This window comes from Narcine bancroftii, chromosome 9 (genome assembly GCF_036971445.1).
Source record: "Narcine bancroftii isolate sNarBan1 chromosome 9, sNarBan1.hap1, whole genome shotgun sequence".
In the NCBI taxonomy this organism is placed as follows: Eukaryota; Metazoa; Chordata; class Chondrichthyes; order Torpediniformes; family Narcinidae; genus Narcine; species Narcine bancroftii.
In genome coordinates, this window is record NC_091477.1 from 21,570,651 (window position 1) to 21,590,408 (window position 19,758).

Here is a 19,758-nt window from a genome sequence, read left to right on the forward strand (position 1 = left end):
TTCTAGCTTTACAGCCAATGCTCATGACCAGTCGATATGAATATTCTTTTATCAAACAATTTTTTTTTTGATGGCCAGTAGAGCAAGTTAGGACATTCTTGAGCATGAGATCAAATTCAACTCAGGACAATATGTATCAAATTCCCTTAAATGTAGTGACTATAAGCCACCTTGGACTGTAATTCAGCAAATAAAGAATATAGGAAGCAACAGTTTCCCACAACAGATATTCAAAAGTTAGGAATGCTTTGATTATTTAAAAGAATAGCAAATTATAAATATCTTTCAATCATTCTGCATTCAACAGAACTTCTGGGGAAAGAGTAACCAAGCATCATTAGAAGTGCACTGTTATATAGACTTTCTCAGTAGTATTCGGCTCTACTGTAAATCCCTGTTGTCTCATTAGGAATCTGGGTAAACTACCCCATAGCAGTATTTGGTCTCGAAACAATTAATTGTTTTGCAGTTCAATGAAATAATAATTATTTTCAAAGGAATATTGATAATAAGCAGCTGAGGACAATCTCATTAACATGAAGAAAGAGTGCATATTTTAACATAATCGTTGCACTATAAATTATTCTTTTACTTTTCAACTTTTTTTGAAATTAAAATTGAAGTTCCACAATAAAAAAAAAAATAGAGTACATAGGAATACATATTAAAAGTTTAAAAAAAATAAATTGAACTTAAATCATACCAATTCATTCACAGTATCTTGCATTCTCAATTCAACAAATTATATTACAGTAATATTTTATTATTTTATTGTAAAAAGATCTAAACCCACTACCGAAAACAAAGCTGTTTGGCAAGGATAAGAATGATAATTTATCAAAATGATAAATTACCTAATTAGTCAACACTTCTGCATTCATATCAAATCAGGGATTCTGTAAATAATTCAAAAAGGGTCCTCACAGTGTTTGAAAATTTAAATTCAAATCAGATATTGACCATCTAATCTTCTCTAAATTTAAGCAATATGTGACATCTCGTAGCCATTGGGAATGAGTAGGCAGAGCAACATCCTTCCATCTGAGTAACACTGCCTGCCTAGCCATAGAAGTAAAAGCCAACACATGCAAATCAGATGCCATTAGAGTTATGCCACTCTCTCCAACAATTCCAAGGAAGTTAAAGGATTAGGCTTAAGATTTACTCTAAAAAGTACAGAAAAAAAGTTAGAAATACTTCATTCTAGTACTTCTCAAGGCTCTAGCATATCCAAAACATCTATTATTCCATCTATCACAATGAGGATATATCCTCATAAAAATGAGATCATTTGACGTTGGACATGTAAGCTCCATGAATGACTTTAAATTGTAGGAGGGAGTGATGGGCACATAAAGAATTTGAAAATTAACCAGTTTCAAAATTACATTCCAGGTTTCTTCAGACATTAAAAGCTGTTGGTCCTGCTCCCAGATTTTTTAAATTTTATCTAAAGGATCCCCTTATTTCCAACATGTTATAAATGTTAGACATTAAACCATTATAGAAAGGTTGCAAATTAAAAATTACTTCTATTAAATTCTTATCTGTACTCATAGGAAATGTATGCAATTGAGATTGCAATAAAATCCCTAATCTGTAAATAATGAGAAAAATGAGTATTTAGTAATCTATATTTGGCTGAGAGTTGTTCAAAAGAAGCAAGGCTTCCTTTGATGAATAAATCTTTAAAACATTTACTGCCTAATCTGTACCATTTTTAAAAATTACATCAATTATGGAAGCTTTAAAGAAATAATTAGACAAAATAGGACTAGAAAAAGAAAATATCAATAAGCCAAAAATGTTTTCTCAATTGTATCCAGATCCTCAAGGTATGTTTAACCACTGGGTAATGAATTAATTTATTTAAAGATATGGGAAGTGAATATCCAAGAAGGGAAATAACAGAAAATTTTGTAACAGAATTAAATTCCAAAGAAAGCCATAATGGACAGTCTTCACAGTTAATGTAATAAGACCAAGAAGTAAAATTTTGTATATTAACTGCCCAATAACAGAACCTAAAATTTGGTAAGGCTAAACCTCCATTCTTTTTAAACTTTTGTGAATGGTCTTTGTTTAGGCGAGGATGCTGGACTTTGTTTAGGCGAGGATGCTTATTTTTCCATATATAAGATAACATTGAGTCAAAGGAATCAAAAATAAGACATGAATAAAAATAAGCAAAGCCTGAAAAAGGTATATAATTTTAGATAATATATTAATTTTAATAGAGTGGATTTGGACAATTAATGATAAAGAAAGGGGCAACTAATTTGATAATGCCACTCTCACGTATTTGATTAAAGTGAGAATTTTTATAGCTTTTAGTGATTGTTACACCCAAATAGATAAATTGATTTCTTATTATTTTAAAGGGAAGGTTAGTATTTATCGGTGTCAAATTATTCAAAAGAAAAAGTTCACTCTTCATGCATTGGTGAGGCCAAGTTTGGAATACTGTGTGCAGTTTTGGTCACCAAATTATAGGAAGGATATAAACAAAATAGAGAGTGCAGAGAAGGTTCATAAGAATGTTGACAGGAAGTCAGGGTTTGAGATACAGAGAAAGGTTGAACAGCCTGGGGCTTTTTTCTCTGGAGCGTAGAAGATTGAGGGGGGATTTGATGGAGGTGTTCAAGATTTTAAAAGGGACAGAGAGAGTCAACGTGGATAGGCTTTTTCAATTAAGAGTAGGGGATATTCAAATCAGAGGCCATGGTTTGAGATTGCAGGGGGAAAATTATAAGGGGAACATGAGGGGAAATTTCTTCACACAAAGGGTGGTTGGGATGTGGAATAAGCTTCTGGCAGAGGTGGTTGAAGTGAGGACGTTATTTACATTTAAGGAAAGACTGGATAATTACATGGAGGGGAGAGGATTGGAGGGGTATGGACCAGGTGCTGGTCAGTGGGACTAGGAGGGTGGGAATTTGTTCTGGCATGGACTAGTAGGGCCAAACTGGCCTATTCTGTGCTGTATATGGTTATATGGTTATGCAGATTTAACTTATAGTATGAAAATTGACTAAAATGAGAAATCAAAGGCAATGGTGTCTCAAGTTTAGAAATAAATAGCAATAAATCATCAACATAAAGCAAACCTTTGGGCGCTGTCCCCTTCCTTAAAATACCAGCAATATCATTAGATTCTCGAAAAGCGATAGCTATGGGTTGTAAAGCCAGGTCAAAAAGCAATGTACTTAAATGGAATCTTTGTCTCGTTCCATGCTGAAGTTTAAATGGTTTAGAATTCTGGAAGTTAGTAAGAACACAGGCAGAAGGTGATAAATATAGTAACTTAATCCATTGAATAAATTCAATCCCAAAATTACATTTTTATAAATTAAATAAATAATTCAATTCTATCCAATCAAAATCTTTCTCCACATTCAGAGATATCACACATTCTGAAACCTCCTTAGAAGGAGAGCATATAATATTTAATAAATGGCATATATTGAAATGGGAATAGGTGATTTTTAATAAATACAGTCTGATCTTCAGATATGACAAAATATTTTCCTGTCTATGAGCCAAAACTTTGGATAGAATTTTAGTGTCAACATTGAGTAGACAAATTGGTCAGTACGAAAAATTGGTCTGTACAAAGAACAATTGGCAGGATTTTTATTAAGAATTAGCGAGATGGAGGCCTTTTTAAAAGATTGTGGCAATTTGCCCAATTTAAAAGAACCACAAAAAAAATCTGAACATAGATAAGGTGTAAATAGTAAGGAAAAAGTCTTATAAAATTCTCCAGGAAATCCATCAGGACATGGTGACTTCCCATAATGCAATGAACCTATAGCCAAGGCAATTTATTCATACAAAATAGGTTAATCCAATTTCTTTTGTTTATCAGCAGATAGCACAGGAATATTCAAATGATCTAAGAAATTATTCTTCACACTATTATCAGAGCTACACAGTTCAGAATAAAATTCCTTAAAGGTATCATTAATTTATAAATGATCAGTTATCACAACACCATTAGCTTTATGAATTTTTTTTTTTATTTGTTGTTTGGCTACTAAAGCTTTTAAATGATAGTTAACAGTTTGCCTGTTTTATCTCCATGAATATAGAATTGACTTTTAGCTTTTAAAAGTTGACTTTCAATTGGATACATTAGAAGAAGCTCATGTTTATTTTTAATTTCAACACACCATTTATATAAAGCAGATTCTGGAGTCAGAGCATACCTTTGATCTAATTCTTTAGGTTGGTTAGCTAAATCAGTTTTCTCTTGATTTGCTTTTTTCCCAATGCATGCAGTATAAGAGATCATTTGTCCCCTAATATAAGCCTTAAAAACATCCCAAACAAGAAGATTAGAAGTCTCTTCCACAGTATTTTTTTTTCCAAAATAAAGAGTAATTTGTTCCTCCAAGAACATTTAAAAAATCTTTATCAGGTAATAGGATTGAATTAAAATGCCAATGTCTATTTATTTGGGGAAGACCAGGTAAGTTTAAAGAGATCGTCAGAAATGACTGTATTTTTATATTTACAAGATCAAATTAGTGGGATTATTTGACTATCAGTAAAAAAAAAGTCAATCCGTGAGTATGTATGGTGAATGTAAGAAAAAAATGAATATTCCCTGTCTTCTGGATGAAAAAAAATGCCAGACATCAATGATACCACATTTTAATAAAAATAGATTGAATGAATAAAGCCAATTTATTCAAAGTGACTGATTTATAAGATGAGTGATCTAAAACCAGGTCTAACCAACAGTTTAAGTCTCTGCCCATCACTAATGAATAAAAACTCAAATCAGATAATACTGAAAAATAAAGTTCAAAAAATCCAGGGACATCCACATAAAGGGCATAAAAGTATTAGCAAACACCACTCATTTATTATACAATTTCCTTATCTACAATAACAAAGTGACCATTGGAGTCTGAGACAACATTATGTTGAACAAGATGAAAACATGATCTATAAAAATTGATGCCCCCCTGGATTTGGCCTGAAATGATGAGAGAAAAGGCTGCCCATTTCATCTTCTAATAAAAATGCATGTTATCACTGTTACATATATGCATTTCTTGCAAAAATAAAATTTGGACCTTAAACTTTTTAGCACAAGGAAGAATGCTTTTTCGTTTTACAGGGTGATTTAATCCTTTGACATTAAAACTAAGTTACTGAATTACTTGATCCACCTTAACTCTTTAATGAGTAAGAAGCTAACAAATAGGGAACTAATATCAAACATATGAAGCAAGCACCAAATGTAAAGTACCCATTACAGGCATGATTATACCAATCAAAAACAAGTACAAAGGAAATATTAACACCCCTCCCTCCCTCCACCCAAAGCTAGAAAGCTGACCAAAAGACAGACAGTGTGCAGCTAACTAATCTGCCCATCCCCAAAATATTTTCCTGCTGGCAACACTCCAAAATTATAATGAAAATTTGAAAGTTCCCAATTGAAACAAAGCAAAGCTAGTACAATTAATAGCAAGTTAATGTTATTATGTTTCCATAATATAACAGCACACATTGCCAATTAAGAGAAAAAACCTTGTAGTAAAACACAACTATTAATATATTCATTTAAATAGTTATTTCAAAATCAAAAGCTGAGCATTTTAAAAGCTAAAAGATTTATTAATTCAAATTGTTAATTCAGAATCAAAGAACAGCATTTTATAAGCTAAATGATTTGTATATCAAAAGCAAACTCTGCTCAAAATGTATAAGCACTAAGGCATTAAATCCTGTAAACCTCATTCTAAAAGTTAAATTGTGGCGACACACATACTTGTAGCAGCGAACTGACCCGACTTGTCATGTGTGGTCAGCAGAGCAGCCGTGGCAAGGATGTAGTCTTTTCTGGTCCAGGCCAGAAGGTCGTGTACACGCTTGTGTCATCGGAATGTTGGGGGAGGTATGGAATAAGGCTTAAAGGTTGCAGCAGTTGTGATACCAGAGCTCACATTCTCATTCTCTTCGCTGCCCTCACTCACAACACGCTACATTGGTGATCCCAACGAGTCTTCACGTCCTGAAGACTCAAAACAATGAAACAAGCAGCTGTAGATGCCGATTCATTAAATCTGCCAATGTTCTGGATGAAAAGGCCCCATACTTGGAGGCTCAGTTCCAGATCAAACAGATAACCTCTGATTCGACAAGATATTTCTACGTTGTCAGCTCGTTTAACCAGGAAGCTTCCTCATGAGTTGATTATCTCATTCAAGCACCTCCAGAAGAAGGTAAATACATGGCTCTAAAAAACCTCCTCATTAGCACATACGGCCTCTCATGGTGTGAGTGAGCAGCCAGACTCCTTCACTTGGGTGGTCTGGGTGATAGAATCCCCTCTGCCCTCGTGGATGAGATGCTAATGCTTGCAGAAGGACACAAGCCCTGCCTCATGTTCAAACAAGCGCTCCTCAAGCAGATGTCAAAGGACATCAGACTCCTCTTGGGTGACGCCGATTTCAGTGACACCCACAAATGTTCTCTACCATTCAAAATGCAAAGCCATAGACTCCATTAACTAGATTTCATGGCCACCACTGAGGACAATGCCCAAGTTCAGTCCACCATGTGAGCAAGTTCCACCCTGTCAGAGGACAGAGAGGCCTGATAAAATGGTGTTTCTAACACCAACGTTGGAGGGCATCCGCCCGCAGATGCCACCAGCCTTGTTCGTTCCCGGGAAATGGTGTAGCCAGCCATCGTTAGTGGCTGCAGAGGCTAGCCAACCAAATAGCTATCTCCACATCTGGGACAGCATCTCAGACTGCAAGTTCCTGGTGGACATGGTGGCAGAGATTAGCATCATACCCACTATAGCACTCAAGACACCTATGAGACCACACAATTCTTCCCTTCGGGCTGCCAATAACACCGCCATATGAACCTTTGGCAAAAGACAGATTCCTGTATGTTTAAGTAACAACAATTCCAGTGGTCCTTCATCCTTGCTTCAGTGGACAAACCCCTGCTCGGTGCAGATTTCCTCTGGGCCCACTCTCTACTCATCAATCTCCAGGGTAAGCAACTAGTCCATACTCAGACTTTCTACGCGGTGCCATCGGCTGATCAAACGTATCGTCCACCCAGCTCGCTTCAGTGCAGACCAAACACAGCCAATACGGCCAACTCCTCACAGATTTCCCTCCATTCTGCCCCCACAGTTTATGGCAGCCACGCCCAAACACAGCACCTAACACCATATTGCTACCACTGGTCCACCATTGCCTTCACATGCCTGCCGCCTGGCCTCAAACAAATTCAACCTAGTCAAGGAAGAGTTTAGGCACATGGTGGTGCTGGCATTGTCCGTTGTTCCGATAGTCCATGGGGCTCACCCCTCCACTTGGTGCTGAAGTCCAATGGTAGCTGGAGGCCCTGTAGCAATTGCAGATGCCTAAATGACACAATGATACCGGGCCGCTACCCAATTCCCCATATCCAGGATTTGGCAGTGAATTCTCACAGCGCAAAGCTTTACTCCAAAGTTGACTTAATCCAGAGATACCATCAGATCTCTGTACACTTGGATGACGTCTAAAGGACTGCTATCATCACCCCTTTCAGCCTCTTCAAGTTCCTACACATGCCATTTGGTTTGAAAAACACAGCACAGACCTTTCAGTGCCTCATGGACGCAGTCAGGAGAAACTCGCCTTTCCTTTTCATCTACCTCGACAACATCCTGGTAGCCAGCAGTTCACCTGCAAAACACATGTGGCACCTCTGCCAGCTGTTCACTCACCTCGCACATTTCGGCCTCACAGTTAATCCAAAGAAGTGCCAGTTCAGCCTCATGGAAATAGATTTTCTGGGCCCCAAGATCATCCAGCCGACGCCACCTTTTTACCAGACAAAGTCAATGCCAACCAGCGATTTGCTAGACCAACAACACTGAAGGGCTTTCAGGAATTCATGGGCATGGTGAATTTCTACAACAGGTTCATCCCTGCAGCAGCCAAAATTATGCGCCCTCTCTTCACTTAAAGTCAACCTCATCGAAGGAGGTCCAATGGAGACAGAAGAGGCATACAGTGCGTTTGAACAAATTAAAGAAGTCCTGGCCCACACTACAATACTGCTATACCCACAGATGGATGTACCAACAACCCTCACCATCGGTGTTCAACGTGGCCATGGGCGCTGTTCTGGAACAGTTCATTGATGACTCATGGCAACCCCTCAAATTTTTCAGTCAAGATCTGCGACCACCGGAATTGAAATACAGCACATTTGACAGAGAACTACTTGTCCTTTATCTGGCTGTCCGCCATTTCCATTATTTCCTGGAAGGGTGCCCGTTCACCATCTACACTAACCACAAGCCACTTACTTTTACCTTCGCAAACTCCTCCGACCCATGGTCTGTCCAACAACAGAGACACTTGTCCTACATCTCTGAATTCACCACTGCTATCTGTTACAAGATCAAACCAGCAACCATAAAGAAGGCCTATCACACAGGGGGAAAGATGAACAATTACTTTATTAACAAAAAATTTTCCTTTAAACTTTAATTCAAAATCCCCCCTTTTATAACAATGGTTACTATGCAAATTTCTATAACAGTGTAAAACTAATAAATTCCCCAGTCTAAATATAACATATGTAATTAAAATCTAAGTTATATTTCCAACCATCACACAGAAAAACTTAGACACAAAACAAACACAAATCACACACGATTCACAAAACTTTGATCTCAACTGAAGCAAAGATCATAAACAAAATTCATTGTTTGGTAAACTGAAGCCAAAAGATCTTTGAGAGAGAGAGAGAGAGAGAGCACAAAATTTGAAGTTGTCTTGTGTTGCTTACAGAGAGAGGTACCACTGGCCTGATCCTGATCCTTCTGGCTGCCTTCAGAATGTTCATCCTTTTTGAAATCGCAACATTCTAAACTGTCCTTCAGACCATGACTCATGCTCTGGGCCTTCTTCCACTCCACAGCATCAGCTTGTGGTGGTTTATTGTCCAAGTCCAGAAATTTTTAGATCATTTTCTGCACATGGTCAGTCCGTCTCCCACTCTCTCAGCAGTCCACCTTCACCTTGGCTCCTCTCTAATGCAAACTGTCACTTTTTAGCATAAAACCACACAACACATAGGCCAATACACAACACAGAACTCCGTAATGTTATATAGAGAATTTAGGTTAAAATGAAAATTTTAAACGTTAAAATTTAAAACGTTAAAACCTAACGTAATAGATCAGGTATAGATCTTTTGTTGTAGCGTGAGGACCCTGTCGCGGGACTCTAGGATAGACCCCAGGGAAACCTCGGCGGTAACCGAAGGAGGGACAGCACCTCCAACGAAGTGCCGAGAAGAGAGGGGTCAACCCCAGGAAAACCTCAGCGGTAACCGAAGGAGGGACAGTACCTCCGACGAGGCGTCTGAGAAGAAGGGAGTAGGGTCCAGAACGAGAGGGTCCTCAGCAACGATAAACAGATCTAGGTGGGAAAATGGGAGGATCAAAATCTAAGGGCTCGTCTGAAAATTCAGGACAATTCCTGGGAGTTCCCCTTGACAGCCCTTTGGGGAGAATGTTTGAAAATTGGGATAGTAAAAGATATCGGGACAAAAACAAGAAAAAGATGGTCCAATATTGTCTCCTTTGGTCAAAACAACCTATTAAAGGTTCCTCGGTCTGGTGGCCGAAATTTGGATCTGATGAGGATTGGGTTAGACAAGCATTAAACATATATGTAAATTCGAGACCAAAGGTGAATCAAGAAGAGTCAGCGTATGCATTTTGTTGGGTTCCCTGGCCAGGATCCTTAACAGAATGTTTTAAATTGAGGGTAGCGGGAGAAATGAAATGGGAACCTCTGGACAACCTTCCCCCTCCTTATATTCCCCCGGTGCCTACTGCGCCCGAGGAAAGCTCATTACCGGAGTGGAAAGGTGATGAATCTGATTGCCCCGAAGGGGGCCGGGAAAAAAAGGATGAATTAAGGGAGTCGGACCCTAAACTTCCACCGGTAAACCGACCCTGGACAAGATCCCAGACTGGTCCAGGACCATCAAAGTTTTCAATAAGCCTAAATCCCCTGAGGGAAGTTCCTATGGGAGGACCGGGAGGGGGAACGGGATATGTGAATGTTCCCCTAACTAGTACAGAGGTGCAGGGATTTAAGAAAGAAATGAAAAAGTTATTGGAAGATCCTATAGGACTGGCTGAACAGCTCGACCAATTCCTGGGACCAAACACATATACGTGGGAAGAGATGCAGGCAATAATGGGAACATTATTCTCACCCCAGGAGAGGCAGATGATTCGACGGGCTGCCCTCCTCATGTGGGAATATGAACAACCTGGGGACCCCAGACCCCATGAACAAAAATATCCCTTAAATGAACCCAGGTGGGACAAATGAACACCCGAGGGATTGGCAAGTATGAGACAATATAGAGAGTGGACAATTAAAGGGATACGGGAGGCTGTGCCAAAGGGTCACAATTTCACCAAGGCATTTGGGAACCACCAGGGGAAAGATGAGTCCCCAACTGATTTTTTGGAGAGGGTGAGAAAGAATGTCCAACAGTATGCGGGCGTGGACCCTAGTACACCAATGGGTGAACAGCTTATTCGAATTGAATTTGTTTCCAAATCATGGCAGGACATTAGAAAGAAACTAGAAAAGGAGGAGGACTGGAGCGAAAAACCCCTAAGTGACCTGTTAAAAAAGGCGCAAAAAGTATATGTGCAGAGAGAAGAAGAAGATCAAAAGAGGGCGACAAAGGTTATGGTACAGACTATCCGACAGATGAATGCCGAATCCAGAGGGGAAAGAAAAGAAAACCTTCCTCTAAACAATCCAAGATATCCAAGAGAGGGAAGACCCCGGAGGTTCGTTAAGTGCTATTACTGCAATGAGGAAGGACACTTTAAGAGGGAATGCCCCCGATACAAGAGGGAATTGCGTGCCCTCGAACTTATGGAAGAAGATTAGGGGGGTCAGGGGTTCCAAATGTTAGGGACCAAGTATAAGAGGGAACCCCTGGTAAAACTAAAAATTGGTCCCAAGGGAGAAGAGGTGGTGTTTATGGTGGACACAGGAGCGGAACGAAGTAGTGTAATAACTGTGCCAATCGGAACTGAGCCTGTAAAAAGTAATTTGACAATTTCTGGGATAGAAGGGGCTCCCAGAATGGTATCAATAATTCCCCAAGTAACAGTGAAACTGGAAGAAAGAGAAGGGGTACAAGACCTCTTGTTGTTACCGTCGGCTGGATTTAACCTCCTAGGAAGGGACTTACAGGCTCTCCTAGGTTTGGGTGCTCTCCCTGTGGACGGAGAAGTGCGAGTCCACCTCTGTGCTCTAAAGGAAGAGGATGAACGGCAGATTGACGAGAGAGTCTGGTATAAGGAGGGAAATCGAGGAGGTCTGGACATCCCACCTTTACATGTCACATTAATACCAGGTCATCAGCCGGTAAGGAAACGTCAGTATCCTATTTCTTTGGAAGGGAGAAAAGGGCTACAGCCGGTAATTGAGACTCTAATACGAGACGGACTATTAGAAGAATGCATGTCACCTTATAACACCCCTATACTCCCAGTGAAAAAGTCAGATGGATCCTATCGCCTAGTTCAGGATCTAAGAAGTTTGAATGCTATTGTTCAGACCCGCCACCCAGTGGTGCCTAATCCCTATACTATTATGAGTCGGATTCCCCCAGACCATGAGTGGTTTAGTGTTATCGACTTGAAGGATGCCTTCTGGACGTGTCCATTAGAAGAGGAAAGTAGAGATATGTTTGCGTTTGAATGGGAAAATCCATGGACAGGTAGACGGAGACAGTTTCGGTGGACTGTATTGCCCCAAGGGTTCACTGAATCTCCAAACCTGTTTGGACAAATGCTAGAACAAATCCTGGTGGACTATCCACAATCTGATGATTCCCAACTAATGCAGTATGTGGACGATTTACTATTATCAGGACCCAAGGAACAAGAAATGAGGGGAGATACCATTAGACTCTTGAATTATCTGGGGAAAAAGGGTCTACGGGTGTCCAGGAACAAGTTACAGTTTGTTGAGAGAACTGTGATATATCTGGGACACCAGATAAGTAAAGGACAGAAACGGATTACCCCTGAACGGATTGCGGGAATCACTAGAATGCCGTTACCCCGTAATAAGAAGGAAATAAGACAATTCCTGGGACTCTTAGGTTACTGTAGGTTATGGATAGAGGACTACTCAGCTTTGGTGAAGTTTATGTATGAAAAACTGACAAATGAAAATGAATATCCATTGAAATGGACCCAGGAGGAGGAAGGATGGTTCGAGGACTTGAAGCATCGCCTGACACGAGCCCCAGTACTCACTCTGCCCTCTTTAAAACAGCCCTTCCAGCTATTTGTCACTCATAACCAAGGAACAGCTGTGGGAGTTTTAACACAGGAAAAAGGCGGTCAGCGACACCCAGTGGCTTTCCTTTCCAAAATGATGGACCCAGTGTCTCGCGGATGGCCGACGTGTATCCAGGGAGTAGCGGCTGCTGCTCTATTGGTAGAGGAAGCACGTAAACTTACTTTTGGAGGAAAGATGACTGTGTACACCTCCCATTCTGTGAGTGTTTTATTAACACAAACTGCCCATCGATGGCTGACTGATTCTCACATATTAAAGTATGAAACCATTTTAATGGTCGGAGAAGATCTACAGTTTGCAAAGATTAATAGCTGCAACCCAGCTCAGTTTTTATACGGCAGTGAAACAGAGAGAGAGGTGGAGCATGACTGTGTCGAGTTGACAGATCTTCAGACCAAGACCCGAGAAGACCTTTGCGATACTCCTCTGGGAGAAGGATATGAATTCTACATTGACGGCTCCGCCAGATGTGTTGACGGAATGAGAAGAAGTGGGTATGCTATAATAGAAGGAAATACTTGGAAAGTAGTAGAATCCACGAGACTACCCGGAAGCTGGTCAGCACAATCCTTTGAACTATATGCCTTGCAGAGAGCCCTCAGAATACTGGCAAAGAAAATTGGAACGATTTACACTGATTCCAAATACGCATACGGGGTAGTGCATACCTTTGGTAAGATCTGGAAGGAGCGTGGTCTAATTACATCAAGAGGAAAGGAATTGGCACACGAACAGATGATTACTCTGACTTTAGAAGCCTTGACATTACCCCAGGAAATAGCAGTGGTCTACATACCAGGCCATCAGAGGGGAGATACCCCGACGGCAATTGGAAACAGACTGGCTGATGAAGAAGCCAAAAGGGCAGCCATGCAACAAGAAGTCCATTTGCTGACCTTAATCCCAATAAGGCAAGGCATAAAGAAGGCTCCTATTTTCACTGCTAAGGAAGGAAAGGACATGGCTCAGCTGGGCGCAAGCCAGTTGCCTGATGGAACATGGAAGACACCAGATGGAAGAATGGTTCTAAATAAAGAAATAACTCGCAATGTTTTAAAACATCTGCATCATCAGAGCCACTGGGGCACCCAAGCCTTATGTGACACAGTGCTTCGAGAATATGTGTGTAAGGGAATCTACACCTTGGCCCAACAGGAGGTGCAGAATTGTCACCTATGCACAAAAATTAATAAGAAGGTGATGAGGACAGGGACCATGGGAGGTCAACCATTAGCCATACGCCCTTTTCAACGTATCCAGATCGACTTCACAGAGTTACCTCAAGTCCAAAGATGGAAATATCTGTTGGTGATAATAGATCACTTTACCCGATGGGTGGAAGCCTTCCCAACAATAAATACTACAGCCTCTACAGTAGCTCGCCTCCTCCTAGAGCAGATAATCCCCAGATATGGTATAATGGATTCTATAGACTCAGACAGGGGTCCACATTTTTCTTCAAAAATCCAGCAATTGATTTGTAATGCATTACAGGTCTCTTGGAAATTACATACCCCTTGGCATCCACAAAGCTCAGGGAGGGTTGAACGTATGAATGGAACACTAAAAATGCAATTGACAAAGTTAATGGTGGAAACTAAAATGCCTTGGATAAAGTGTCTGCCCCTGGCTTTATTGAGAATTCGTACTGCCCCACGAAAAGATGTAGGGCTGTCCCCTTATGAAATGATGTTTGGACTTCCCTTCTGGAGTACAGTTGAGGGGTGTCCCACCTTGGGGGAAGGGGATATATTTGTTAGGAACTATTTACAGGCACTGTCACGCTCTCTTGCAGATTTACGAAAGAGAGGACTATTGGCACAAACACCGCCTTTAGACTTTTCTTTACACAAAGTGGAACCAGGAGACTGGATTCTCATCAAGACCTGGAAAACTGAAAAACTCCAGCCCCAGTGGGAAGGTCCATACCAAGTTCTCTTAACTACAGAGGCTGCAGCACGAACAAGAGAGAAAGGGTGGACGCACGCATCCAGATTTAAGGGACCTGTAGAGGCGCCTCAGGACCCTGATACGAACTCAGACTGGACTTGTGTTCCTGGAGAAAAACCTCTTACTTTACGATTTCGCCCTGCAATTACTTGCATCCCAGCAAGGTCAAATGCGCTCTGCTATATATCAGAACCGTCTGGCCCTAGACTATCTCCTAGCCACGGAAGGAGGTGTATGTGGAAAGCTTAATTTGACTAACTGCTGCTTACAGATTGATGATAATGGCAAAGCCATTCGAAAAATCGCTGATAATATTCGTACATTGTCCCATGTACCAGTTCAAACCTGGCATCCTTTCCCACAATTAAATTGGATGGACAAATGGTTTGGAGGAACCTGGTGGCGTACCTTCTTGTGGGTCATCGGAGGTATTTTATTCCTCCTACTTATTTTGCCCTGTATTATTCCCTGTCTACGCAGCCTGGTGATTTCCATGGTCCAACAAGCTATGCAACCAGGGGGAATGGGAGACCCTGTAAGACTTTTATTTCAGCGTGAGATTAATGTATCATAAAACGTTTCTCTTCCCTAGGTTACAATCCCCATTCATATCTATATATATATTCAACACATTTTAAAGAGAGAAAGGGGTGGATTGTTATATAGAGAATTTAGGTTAAAATGACTTAAGTTAAAATGTGATGATTAATCATAAACAGGGAAGCCAGAACGGACAGGGAGTTTACTAGCAGTCAAGGACAAAAGGATCTGCTGAATATGTTTTTTTAAACCTATCTTTTCATGGTCATAGTGAGAGACATGCAGGAGACAAAGGATTGATAAGAAGGGTGAGAAACAGAATTTAGTGTATGTAGAGTTCACAGCGTACGTAACGAACGTGATAATTAAAAATGCAGTTATACTTAGAATGCTTTTGTAATACTAACCAATTAAAACAGTATTAATAAGAAGGGGAAGGGCAAACAATAAGGGTATAAAAATCAATGCACTGTATGTATCGGGGCTTAACTGGTGAGAAACCAGTTGAGTCCAACTCTGCAGACTTGTAAATAAAGCTTGTCGTGTCATCAGTTTTAAAGAGACTCATGTGTGAGAAGTTTTATTTCTGACACGTAACGTATCTGACACCTCTCCAGAAAGCACAACATCATTGCCGATGCACTTTCCAGGCCTACAGTCAACACCCTGTCAGAGCATCGACTACCATGATCTGGCTCAGGCACAGCAGAATGACCCAAGACACTCAGCTTCAGAACAGCGATTACGGGGTTGCAGCTCCAAGACCTCCGCTGGACACGGACAACACCACGCTCCTCTGCGACATTTCCACTGGCCAGCCCTGCCCCCTCATCCTTGCCCAGTGGAGGAAGATGATGTTCGGCTTAATCCATGGCTTATCACACTTGTCCATCCACACAACAGTGCGGCTAGTATCCGCAAAATTTGTTTGGCACATCCTGCATAAGCAGGTTACTGAGTGAGCAAAAAACTGCACAGACTGCCAGACACCCAAGGTCCAGTGACATACCAAGCACAAACTCCAACACTTCGACAGCCCAACACGAAGGTTCAACACGTCTATCTAGACACAGTCAGACCCCTGCCTGTCTCCTCGGGATTCCGCTACCTACTTCACAGTGATGGACAGATTTACTCACTAGCCAGAGGCCATGCCCATCCCAGATGCCTCCACAGAAACATGCACTATGGCTTTCATCTCCACCTGGAGTCCCAGCAGAGGTTACAACCAACTGGGGAGCACAATTCACCTCCACCCTTTGGACACAACTCTCCAAACTCCTCGGCACCCAGCTGCACCTTACCACAGCTTACCACACTCAAGCCAAAGGACTAGTTGAGCATTTTCACTGCCACCTCAAATCAGCACTGAAGGCACGCCTTGATAAGCCAAACTGGGTGGACGAGCTGCCCTGCGCCCAAAGACGATCTCGGTACCTCCTTGGCTGAACTAGTCTATGGAGACACCATCACAGTGCCTGGACAGGTCCTTCCCCCAGCAACCAAACACAACACTGACACCACCATCTACCTTGAGCAGCTGCGTGACAAACTGAGCTCCATCACACCACCCCCGCCATTGTGACATAGCCAACCGCCCTGCAACTACCTCCCCAGACTTGTCTTCCTGTGAGTACATGTTCATGTGCAGGGGTGCACACAGAGCTCCCCTCAACGTCTCCCCTTAGGAGGGCCAATAGAGGGTGCTACGCCGCAATGCTTCAATGTTCACCCTTGACATTGGAGGCAAAAAGGAGGTATTCACACTGGACCATTTAAAGTCAGCGCATGTGAATTTGTCCCAGCCAGTAGTCTCCCCCACCAGCATGTAAAAGGTCGGCTGCCAAAACAGCACGCCACTCCCACAACCCATTCCCAGGTCATCAGCGCCAGTTCTTTGTGGGAGGGGTGGGGTGGTTGTGTGGCAGGACTATCTTTTCCAGTCCAGGCCAGAAGGTCGCATACACACTAGTGTCATCGGGATGCAAGTGTCGGGACATTGGGGGCGGAACGGAATAAGGCTTAAAGGCTACAGTGCGAGATTCAAATTAAAGCAGAGCTCACAGCCTGTTGTCTCAGTTTCTTCGCTGTGCTTTTTAACAACATTCTACAAAACATTTTTTAAAATGCAAGAAGTAAAACAGCTACAAGAATTAGAGAATCAGTTACTCTGAAGGAGAAATAGTAGATGAGAGATATTTTTCCAAGAATTTCTGGACTGTGTTTATGAAACCACTTCTTAGAAATGTCCTTCACTGTAATCCGAAGGCGCGCTGGGAAAAGCAAAGCAGACTTTAAACCTTGATTGTAGCACTTTGACATGATATTTATGTATCTGACACATTCACTCATAATCTCAGATGAGTAGTCTTCGACATCACCAATCTTCTGACCTTTGTAATCAATTCTTCCTCTGTGATGAGTTTCACAGAATAAAAGCTTGTTAGTTTGAAATTCTTGAAAGCACACTATAATCGAACGAGGTCTCTGATCGGGAGCTGGTGTGCACGATCTATCACAGGGAGGGTCAGCAGAACTGCAGATCGAAACAATTCAACCAGAAAACTTGCAAAAAGATTTAGTAGGCTCAGTTGACTCTTCCAAGCCCAGAATATGTAAGTTATTTCTTCTGCTCTGTTTTCAAATTTATAATCTTCTGGGTTAATTTTTCATTAGACTTTGATAAGTTTTTACAGAGCTTCTGCATATATCATCCATTCTTCCATCCAAAGCAGTCGCGAGTTCTTCATGAATTTGAATGCGCTTCTCATGTTCTTCTTAGTTTGGCATCCATCTGCTTAAATTAATTACTAAATTGTTGTATTTCTTCAGAGGATTATTTTCTACATTGTTGAAGCAAATCCATGATAGATTCCAAAGACACGGGGGGTCCTCTTTCTTTCTAGTAGCTTTACTCCTTATAGCCATGTTAAAGACAGTTACAGTCATTAATCCAGTTAAATTCAATACACAATGTTATTTTAAGAATAAGAATTTAAAAAGTTTGGAAACTAAGGTAAATTGGAACAACTTCAAAAAGCTGCTACACCAAGTCCCACACTATTAATTATTAAAATGTTGTACTTCCTGCTGGTCATTGATGGAGTAGCAGCTTTTTGAAGTTGTTCCAATTTACCTTATTATTTCCAACCCTTTTAAATCCTTATTCTTAAACTCCACATTGCTTACTGAATTTAACAGGATTAATGACTGCAACAATCTTTAACATGACTACAAGGAGTAAAGCTACTAGAAAAGAAAAAGACCCTCCTACATCTTTGGAATCTATTATGGATTTTCTTCAACAACATAGAAAATACTCCTCTGATGAAATACAACAATTCAGGAATATATTTATACAGAAATATATTTATGCAGACTGATGACAAGCTCAGTTCTTTTCAAAAATTTTTGGAAGAACATGATAAATGTATTCAAGAAAATAAATCATTTGTGATTACTTTGGATGGAAGAATTAATGATATGCAGAAGCTCTGTAAAAAAAAAAACTTATCAAAGACTAATGAAAAATTAACCCAGAAGCTTATTAATCCAGACAACAGAAGCAGAAGAAATAATTTATGAATTCTGGGCTTGGAAGAGTCAACTAGAGTGGCCAGTCTACTAAATGTTTCGCAAGTTTTCTGTCAGAATTGTTTGGATCTGGAGTTCTGCTAACTCCCCTTGCAATAAATCATACACATAGATTGCTGGCTCCAGATCACTTGGTTATAGTGTGTTTTCATGAATTTCAAACCAAAAGAGCATTTATTTTGTGAAGTTTGTTTCAGAGGAAGAATTGATTATGAAGATCAGAAGATTGGTGTATTCAACGATTATTAATCCGAGGTTATGAGTGAATGTGTTAAAACAAGAAGATTATGTTGGAATTCCACAATCAAGGCATTAAGCCTTCTCTGCTTTTCCCAGCCCGCCTTCAGATTACACAGAAGGACAATTCCAAGAAGTGGTTCCACACTGATGAAAAAGACCAGAAATTTTTGGAAGAACTGCCAACTATTATCTCTTCATTTGAGTAACTGTATCTTTAATTCTGTGTAAATGATTCATTTCTTGAGTTTTTAGTGTTTAATTAATAAATATGGTCTCAATTAGTTAATGCCTTTGTGTTTATACATTCTGATTAGAGGTTTATTTTTGGTATTTAAATCATTTAGCTCTTTGATTCTGAATTAACTATTAAAATTAATATTTTAATATTTGCATATCCCTTACATTAAGGTTTTCTTTCTTGTTAATAATAGAAATGTGTGTTACTGCATTAATATTATGTCATTTATCTCAGTTTCTATCCCTGGCACTAATTGCACTAGCTTTGTTTTGTCTCATTTGGAATACATTCAAGGTTTTATTGTAATATTGATGTTTTGCCAGCAGAAATTTTTTAGGGATGGGTAATTTAGTTAGCTGCAAGCCATCTGTCTATTGGTCAGCTTTTTGGCTTGGATGGAGGGAAGGGGGGGTGGTTAATATCTCTTTGGAAACTGTTTTGTATCTGCATAATTACACCTGTTTTTAGCTACTTTGTTTTCAGTGCTTGTTCAGTGTGATTGGAATAAGTTTCCTATTTGTTAGCTTTTTATTTATTTTTTGTTTAAATGGATCAAATTATTGAGTTTTAATATCAAAGGGTTAAATCACCCTGTAAAATGAAATAAGATTTTTGCATGTGTTAAAAAAATTATGGTCCAAATTATATTTTTGCAAGAAACACATATATGTAATAATGACAAAACATACCTTTTTAGAGGATGGAAAAATTACATTTTCATTCCATTTCAGGCCAAATCCAGAGGAGTATTGATTTTTATAGATAATATAATACCATTTGTTCAACACAATGTTGTTTCAGATACAA

General features: G+C 40.2%; 1 protein-coding gene and 1 long non-coding RNA gene across 26 annotated transcripts in view; one reads left to right on the forward strand and one right to left on the reverse strand.

Annotated features, from left to right (window-relative positions):
- LOC138743264 (follistatin-related protein 5-like) overlaps nt 1–9,090 on the reverse strand; it is a 795,256-nt gene extending 786,166 nt beyond the window's left edge. For 22 of the 25 annotated variants that reach the window (XM_069898295.1, XM_069898291.1, XM_069898292.1 and 19 more), the window contains exon 1: nt 8,824–9,074. The gene's annotated coding sequence lies outside the window, so the exon portion shown is untranslated. Of the gene's footprint in view, nt 1–5,785; nt 8,469–8,823 lie in introns of those variants that run through there. The other 3 variants (XM_069898298.1, XM_069898290.1, XR_011344764.1) reach the window with 2 other exon arrangements.
- Nucleotides 9,091–16,318: 7,228 nt separating this feature from the next.
- Nucleotides 16,319–18,994, forward strand: LOC138743269 (uncharacterized). Its single transcript, XR_011344770.1, has 2 exons — nt 16,319–16,636; nt 18,810–18,994. It is a non-coding gene; the product is annotated as an uncharacterized lncRNA (long non-coding RNA).
- Nucleotides 18,995–19,758: the final 764 nt, after the last annotated feature.